The sequence below is a fragment of the Ammospiza caudacuta genome, chromosome 20 (assembly GCF_027887145.1).
Source record: "Ammospiza caudacuta isolate bAmmCau1 chromosome 20, bAmmCau1.pri, whole genome shotgun sequence".
Taxonomy (NCBI): Eukaryota; Metazoa; Chordata; class Aves; order Passeriformes; family Passerellidae; genus Ammospiza; species Ammospiza caudacuta.
In genome coordinates, this window is record NC_080612.1 from 11,577,029 (window position 1) to 11,585,217 (window position 8,189).

Genomic DNA, 8,189 nt, shown 5'->3' on the forward strand with positions numbered 1-8,189 from the left:
CCCTCTGTGCCAGCCCCTCAGTGCCACCAGGGCCTGTGCCACCCCGGGCAGCCCCTCAGTGCCACCAGGGCTGTGTGCCACCCTCTGTGCCCAGCCTGGGAACAGCCTGGCTCCTGCCCCAGCAGGTCTCTGTCCCTTTCAAGTGGGCTGCTGAGCTTTGCCGTGCTCTTTGCACAGCCCTCATGGCATCGCATGATAATCGTGTTCTGTCACAGTGGGTGCCCCGGACCTTGTCCTGTTTCCACACATTTGGAACCACCTGGCTAATGAAGTGGGCGTCGTTTTCTGGTCCATCTCTCTCGCCCCGCTGCTCTTCCCCTTTCTCCACGCCCCGCTCCCGGGTTCTGGCTGGCGGCCGCCCTTTCCCAGCGCTGTCCGGCACAGCTCATTAACTCCGCCGGGCAGAGGAGCGGTCACGGCGGCTGGGGGCCGGGGGTGCCCGGGCTGCCAGCGCAGCCTTTCCCAGACAGGTTCCCAGATACTTTCCCAGAGAATTTCCCAGCTCGGTTCCCAGCTCGGCTCCCAGCTCGGTTCCCAGCCCCAGCCCGGCGGGAGCATCAGCCCGAGCTTCCAGCGGGAGGTGCCTGCGGCTGGGAACGCGGGCAGGCTGCGCCAGGAGAGGGTGTTTTCAGGTGTTTTCAGGTGTTTTCAGGTGTTTTCAGGTGTTTTCAGGTGTTTTCATCTGCTCTAACCGGAGCACGCTCTGCTCTGCCCTCAAGCCTCCCAAGGCGCCCGGTTCGCGGCCAGCCCGCATCTCCCAGGCTGGAGCGGCCTCGCCTCCCGCTCCCCATCACCTCAGGGACTCCAAACCAGCAGCCAGCCCATCCCTCCACACCGGCCGCGAGGAGGGAAAAACCGTCCTGGTGCACCCGCCCTGTCCAGGCAATGCCTCACCCACGGCCACATCCTCCTCCATCGCAGAGGGGCCAGCAGTGCCTGCCCTGAGCCAGGCTGAGCTCCCGCCTGGCAGCAGAGCCCTGCGGTCAGCCCTGGGCACGGCCCAGGCACTCGGGGGAATTTGCCCTGGCATGGCACAGCACAGGAGCCGTGTCCTGCCTGGGCAGCCTCGTGTCCCCTGGCACTGCATGGCACAGGAGCCAGGCCCAGGGCACCCCCTGTCCTGCCTGGGCACCCTCGTGTCCCCTGGCACTGCAGGGTGGGCACACAGGAGCACAGGGGCACTGGGGGGGATTTTCCTGCGGGCACAGGGGCGGGCACAGCGCTGGGGATTTGTGCCAGGGACACATTTGCACGTTTGCCATCTGCCTCTCTCTCATTTTCCCTTACAGTTTGTTTCATTTAACGCCCGAGCGCGTGCGGACACCTCTGACCCCGCGGGCAGTGGGCAAGCGAGTTCCCACCAGAGCGGCCCATTACAGCCCCTCACGGAGGGCTCCTCCGCTCTGCCCCCACTTGCGCTGAGATTTTCGCATTCCCGGCCCGCCTGCGCCTCCCCCACACGGTGATGTAATGTTTTGAGCCTTCTCCCATCCCCACCTTTATTAAATATGACCCGCGGTTGATCCCAGGGGAAGCTGTGGTTTCGGGAGGGGTCACACATGAAAGGCAGAGCTTGCCCGCCCCGCTGGCAGGGCCGGGGGACCCCCCTGCTCTGCACCCCGACACACGCAGCCCCCAAAGCTGCCACCGTCACCAAAGCTGCGGGGCGGCCAGGGCTGCGGGCACCTGTGTTTAGGGGGCAAATTGCCTTTTGGCTTGTCCAGACCATGGGCACGGCCCTGGATCTCCCTGTGCAGAGCTGATGGCAGAGAGGCTCAGTGCTGGGGTGCCCCATCCATGGGCTGAGCCCTGCTGGCCCTGTCCCCTGCTGGCCCCAGCACAGACACCCCAATGACACCCCACAGACGCCCCATCACGGTCTGTGCTGCAGAACCCACTCAGCTCCCAGGAGGGGACGTGTCCCAGCTGTCACCAAGCCACAGAGTGAGGCTTTGGTGGGGAAACGTCTCCTCTTTCCCCTGTGTGCCCCCTGCCCCAAGCGCAGCGAACACGAACCTGGGCATCATCCAGGAGGAGATGCTCTGGGGCTCAGGGACGGATTGAGGGCACGGATTCATCCCCATGTGGCGTGCACCGCGTCTGCTCTCAGCCCACAGGAGCACTCAGGCGGGGCTGGGCTGTGCTGGCAGCAATGGGGAGCCCCCACGTTGCCCCTCCGGCCGTGTGGGTGCACCCACGCTGGGACATGCATCCCCCTGGGGACGTCCATCACCCCGTGCCCTCGCCCAGAGCCCCGCAGCTCCACCTGGCACGGGAGGAGATGGGAGAGGAGCTGGGGCTGGCCCAGGGGGGGACAGGAGCCACCCAGGACCTGCTGGGACAGGGCGCAGGGTGGGCAGGAGGACACCAGCAGCAGCGTTTGTCTGTCACACCGGTAATTAATGTTTCTCCCCTCCGCTTCGCAAATAACTCGCGACTCTCTTTGTCTGGTGATAAATGGCCCCTTTGAAGTTCTCCTTTCTCAAAAGCAAAGCAAAGAAACACTTTCATAATCCGTCTTCACCTCCCGTCCCGCGCCGAGGCTCCGCTGCTCCGGGGGGCACAGGGGGCCTGCTGGGCCCTCACCTGCAGCTGGGACCCCTCTGGGGCTGCTCGTGTCCTTCTGCTCTGCCAGGGGACAGGCAGCGGGCTCAGGACCACCTCAGCTCATCCCCTGCCCATGGCCATGGCCATGTGCCCTTCTGCCTTCCCACCACATCCCCTCCCCAGCTGTATCCCCCACTCTGAGCCCCCCCAAACCCCCAGACCCCTCATTTCAGAGCCTGGGGGGTTCCCTCAGCCTCACTGCGGGCTGAGCTGGAGGGAGGGCAGGGCTGGGCGGCCGTGGGCAGCAGGGACCCTCGGCAGGGCTGTGGGGCTGCAGGCTGTGGATGTGACCCCGCAGCCACCGTGAGCCACGCTCGGGTCCCCCCCAGCCCCAGCCCCAGCCCCAGCCCCAGCCCCAGCCCCAGCCCCAGCTCCCGCTCGGGTTCTGCTTGGCTGCCACAGCCAAACAAGTTCTGCTGGGCTATAAAAGGCGCTGCTGGGAGCGGGGCAGGCCGGGAGAGCGCTCGGAATCCATGCCAGAGCTCTCGAGGCTGTCACTGGCTTACGTGTCAGGGCAAACAATGCTATCTGCCCCTGGGATCGGCACAAGGAACACCACAACAGGGCCCAAACCCCAAACACGGGGTCACGGGGCGCAGCCGGGCAGGCAGAGGGTCCCTGAGCACGGCCGGGCTGCCCCGTGCCCGCCGTGCCCGGCTGTGCCCCACGGCCAGCGTGGCACCGGCCCCGTGCCCCTCCTGCTGCGCCCCCATCCCGGTGCCAGGCAGGGTGGCCCCGGTGGCCGCTGTGTCCCCACGGGGCGGGCATTGCACGGATGCCATTCTGCTTTGCCGCGTGTCCTCTGACTCTTTATGAATTTTAAGACAAAGCGGAGGGCAGCGAGCTGGAACCGGTGTGGAGGTGGGGTTGTTTTCTGGGAAAACAAAAGCAGAGTGGCCGCTGCCAGGGCCCAGGGGATGCTCAGGGCTGAGGAGCTCCCTGGGGACAGGGGTCCCAAATTTGGGGCGGTTTCAGTGCCAGCCCCAGTTGCGCTACAGGGAGACCCAGCCCAAAACCTGGCCAGCCCCACACCCCTGTGTCACCCCACGAGTGTCTGTGTCACTTGGCCCTTCGTGTGACAATGGTGGCACCAGACATGCTCCGAGCAGGGCGTCCCCACTGGTGCCTCCCCAGGCTGAGGGCAAGAGTGCCACAATGGAACCAGAGAAATTCCAAAGGTCCCAAGAAAAGTAAAATCCAGCTCTCCACAAGGAAATGCCGTTGGAGGCTGGCACCAATTCCCGCCTGCGGCGAGAGCCCCCCATGGGCACAGCCCAGCTCCCCCAGCCCTGCTGCGGGTGAGACCCCACTCCAGGCCCATTTCCCTGCCTGGTGCCCTCCCTGGGAGGGTCCAGCCCCGGCCCCCAGCGGGGTCCCCAGCGGCCGTGGGGGGAGCCGGGAGGGCAAAAATCAAAAGCAAATTGCGGGAGTCAATGGCGCGGAGCCGCGGGCGGCCTCGGCGGCTGCCGTGTGACTTTGATTCCCCTATCATAACCCCGAATTAAAAATTCAGGCAATTACTTGCATGGCTTCCCCCCGATTAGGCTGGGCCTCGCGTTCATTAATGCGGGCGCACAGAGAAAAGCCATTAGGGCGGCGCTGGGGACGGTTTCGCTGAGAACAGTTCCGCTCCAGGAAGGAGCTGGGCCAAAGCCGAATTTCACACATCCCCGAGGCCGCCCAGGCACGGCCGGGCCCTCAAAGCCGCCTTTGTCCCCGGGATGGGTCCCCTGGCATGGGTGGCACACACAGGGGCATCGCTGCTGGTAAAAGCATCAGCCCAGCGGCGGCAGCATGAGGGGACTGACCCAAGCCATGGTGATGTTTCAGCGCTGAGCTTTCGGTGCCCCCCCAAAATATTTACCCAGCCCAAGCCCGGCTCGCAGGGGCAGCAGGAGCAGGGGTGGTTGTTGAATCACCCGGCCCATCACAGCTCTCTGCACGTGGGCCGGCGCTCGAGCAAGATGTGGCAAGCCTCCCGCCCGGCCAGCCCGGCTTTCTGAGCAAATTTCGAGTTCCACAGAGTTTTCCCTCCCATTCCAGTGCAAACGTTTTTCCTGCTGCTCCAGGGGCAGGGACTGGGGACGGTGCCTGCCCAGGCTGTGCCCCCATGGGAATCCCCCACCCTGCAGGTGCCACCGTGCCAGCGTGCCGAGCGTGCCCCTGCTCTGCCGCTGGGCCATCAAGGAAATCTGCTGGACTGAAAAATACCAGCACGTCTAGACTGAAATACCAGTCTGGGCTCCCGGGGAGCCAGAGGACCCCCCCGGGACAGCGTGGGCTCCCTTCTCCCGGGGCTGGCACAGCAAGGGATGACCCCAGGGACAATCCTGCTCCTTCAGAATCCCTGTCCCCATCCCCACTTGGCGCTGCGGTGCCCAGAGCCCCGTGGTGCCCATGGTTTTCTTCCACGCTGCTCCCTCCCTGCCCACACTTTTCCTGCTGGGATCCCTCCTGCAACACCTTTAGCCCCCGGGAGGAGCGTGGTGACAGCCAGGTGAGGCCACCGAGGGTCGGGCTGTGCCCAAATCCCCTCACTGTGCCCACATCCCTTCCCTGTGCCCAAATCCCCTCGCTGTGCCCAAATCCCTTCCCTGTGCCCACATCCCCTCGCTGTGCCCACATCCCTTCCCTGTGCCCAAATCCCCTCGCTGTGCCCAAATCCCCTCGCTGTGCCCAAATCCCCTCACTGTGCCCAAATCCCTTCCCTGTGCCCAAATCCCTTCCCTGTGCCCAAATCCCCTCGCTGTGCCCACATCCCTTCCCTGTGCCCAAATCCCTTCCCTGTGCCCAAATCCCTTCGCTGTGCCCAAATCCCTTCGCTGTGCCCAAATCCCCTCGCTGTGCCCAAATCCCCTCACTGTGCCCAAATCCCCTCGCTGTGCCCACATCCCCTCGCTGTGCCCACATCCCCTCGCTGTGCCCACATCCCCTCCCTCCCAGCTGCCGGCTCCATCCATCAGCGCGGCCCCGGAGCCCGAGGGGGAGCGCCGGGAGGCTGCAGAGGGGAGAGAAGGAAAACAGGCAGGATAAAAATCACCGAGGGGAGAGAAGGAAAACAGACAGGATAAAAATCACCGAGGGGAGAGAAGGAAAACAGACAGGATAAAAATCACCGGATTAGCGGGTCCCAGGGAGGGACGGCCTGCGAGAGGGCGCAGAGCCATTTTTTATGGCACAGACAGCGGGCATGGACCGAGGATCAGCCTCTTCCCTTTGACCCCGCCACTGGAAGTCACCCCTGGCTCGGCACCCATCGCTCACGGCCGGTGTCACTGACACCGCGGTCACGGCCCGGGGCCGAAGCCATCGGCAGGGAAAACCCCCCTGAGTGCCGCGGGGAACGCGCCGTGCCCGGATCCCCGCTCGGCACCGGGGCTGCCCGGGCCGGGACACGCCGGTGCCACCCGGCTCCTGTCGGGGACCGCCCCGCGACAGCGCCCAGGGACAAGCAGGACCCGCCGAGGGGACACGGGCCAGCGGAGCCGCCGCCGCCGCCGCCGTGCCCGGGGTCGTGGTGCCACCTCGTGGCCCGGGGATGCTCCCGGGGCCGCTCCCGGGGCCACCGGACGCGGCAGAGCCCGGGGATGCTCGGGGCGGAACAGGCGACGGTAAATCGCTGCCTGTGCTCCCCGGGCGTGGAGGCAGCTGGAGGGAAGCGGAAAATGAATTAAAAATAAAATTAATTCAAAATAAAATTAATTAAAGATAAAACTACCAATCCAATAGCTGGGGAGTTTACCAGCCCGCGGGGACGCTGTGAGTGCCCCGCTGTGGCTGCTCCGTGCTGCGTGTCCCCAGGGCAGAGCCACAGCCACCGCCGCGGGTGTCCCCAGGGCACAGCCACCATTGCAGGTGTCCCCAGAGCACAGTCACCATTGCAGGTGTCCCCAAACACAGCCACCATTGCAGGTGTCCCCAAACACAGCCACCATTGCAGGTGTCCCCAAACACAGCTACCATTGCAGGTGTCCCCAGGGCAGAGCCACCATTGCAGGTGTCCCCAGGGCACAGCCATCATTGCAGGTGTCCCCAGGGCACAGCCATCATTGCAGGTGTCCCCAGAGCACAGTCACCATTGCAGGTGTCCCCAGGACAGAGCCATCATTGCAGGTGTCCCCAAACACAGCCACCATTGCAGGTGTCCCCAGGGCAGAGCCACCATTGCAGGTGTCCCCAGACACAGCCACCATTGCAGGTGTCCCCAAACACAGCCACCATTGCAGGTGTCCCCAGGGGCTGCAGGTGGGTGACGAGCCCAGGGCTCGGTGCAGGAGCCGCCCCCGGGCACTAAAGCAAAGCAAAGCCCTTTTGTTTTCCCCAGCCGCTGACCCCGGGAAGAACGGGCGGATTGTCTTTCAAACGGAGCCGATGTGGAGCTGAGTGTCCCTTGCCACCTTGGCTATAAATCATCCTGCATGTGATAAGGTAATTACCTTCTCCTCGGAACTATTCATAGGAAAACCTATAAAGGGCCTGCCTTGTAAACACAACAATAAAGAGGCAGCACAATAAAACCTTGGCCAGGGTGGGGAAGGTGCTGCCTCTCCCCAGCCCCCAGCACCCCGTGCTCCGCCAGGATGGAGGATGGGGCTGGGGGCTGCCCTGTGGCTCCCATGGGCAGTGAGGGTGGCACAGGGCACAGCAGGGCACACCCCTCTGTCCCCAGAGGGCTGGCATGGGGGATGCCCTATTGGGAATGACAGCAGCTCCCATCTGCTTCCTGAGGTGCACAAAAACACGGATAACACAGATTTCTCTGTTCACAGAACAGCCTGACATTGGATGGGGCTGCTGGAGCACTCACAGCTCAGGTAGACCCTGCTCCCAAGTGCCACAGCTGCCCCAGCATTCCGGCTGGCACAGGATGGAGGCAGCTCCAGAGATGTCAGCAACCTTGGGACAGAAATCCAGGCAAAGCTGTGCTTGCTTTCAGTGGCTAAGGGACAGATTGCTCCCCAAGGCAGTGCAGAAACACAGGCTTGGTTCAGGTGTGGGAGCTCAAACGTGGGATCAGCTGCAGCAGGCAGAGAGGAAAGGAGCAAGGGAAGCTGAAGTGCAAATGTGTCACAGAGCCAGGACAGGCCCAGCAGGGATGCTCAGCTCTGCCTCCATCCTAGGGCTTCCAGCCTGACCACACACAGGGCTGGTGCAGCAGCAGAACTCATCCCTGGCAGAGAACTGGCTCCATCCATCCATCCATCCATCCATCCATCCATCCATCCATCCATCCATCCCTCCATCCATCCATCCCTCCATCCATCCATCCCTCCATCCATCCATCCATCCATCCATCCATCCATCCATCCATCCATCCATCCATCCATCCATCCATCCCCTGGAAAAGGCTCCCTTGCCCCAGGAAGTTCTGGATCCTCTCAGCCCTTGAGGCCTGCTGAAATCAGCAGCAAAGGTGGAAGAACAAAGAGATGAATTTTGTGTCCCCCAGAGGTTTTACGACAGGCAGGGCTTGCCCTGAGCTCTGTTCAAAGATCCAGCCCAGGGCTAGGACAGCAGGCATTAACTCTGAGAGCCCCAGAGCCCTGCTCATTCCTGGAGCTGCTGATTTGTCCCCAGCAACA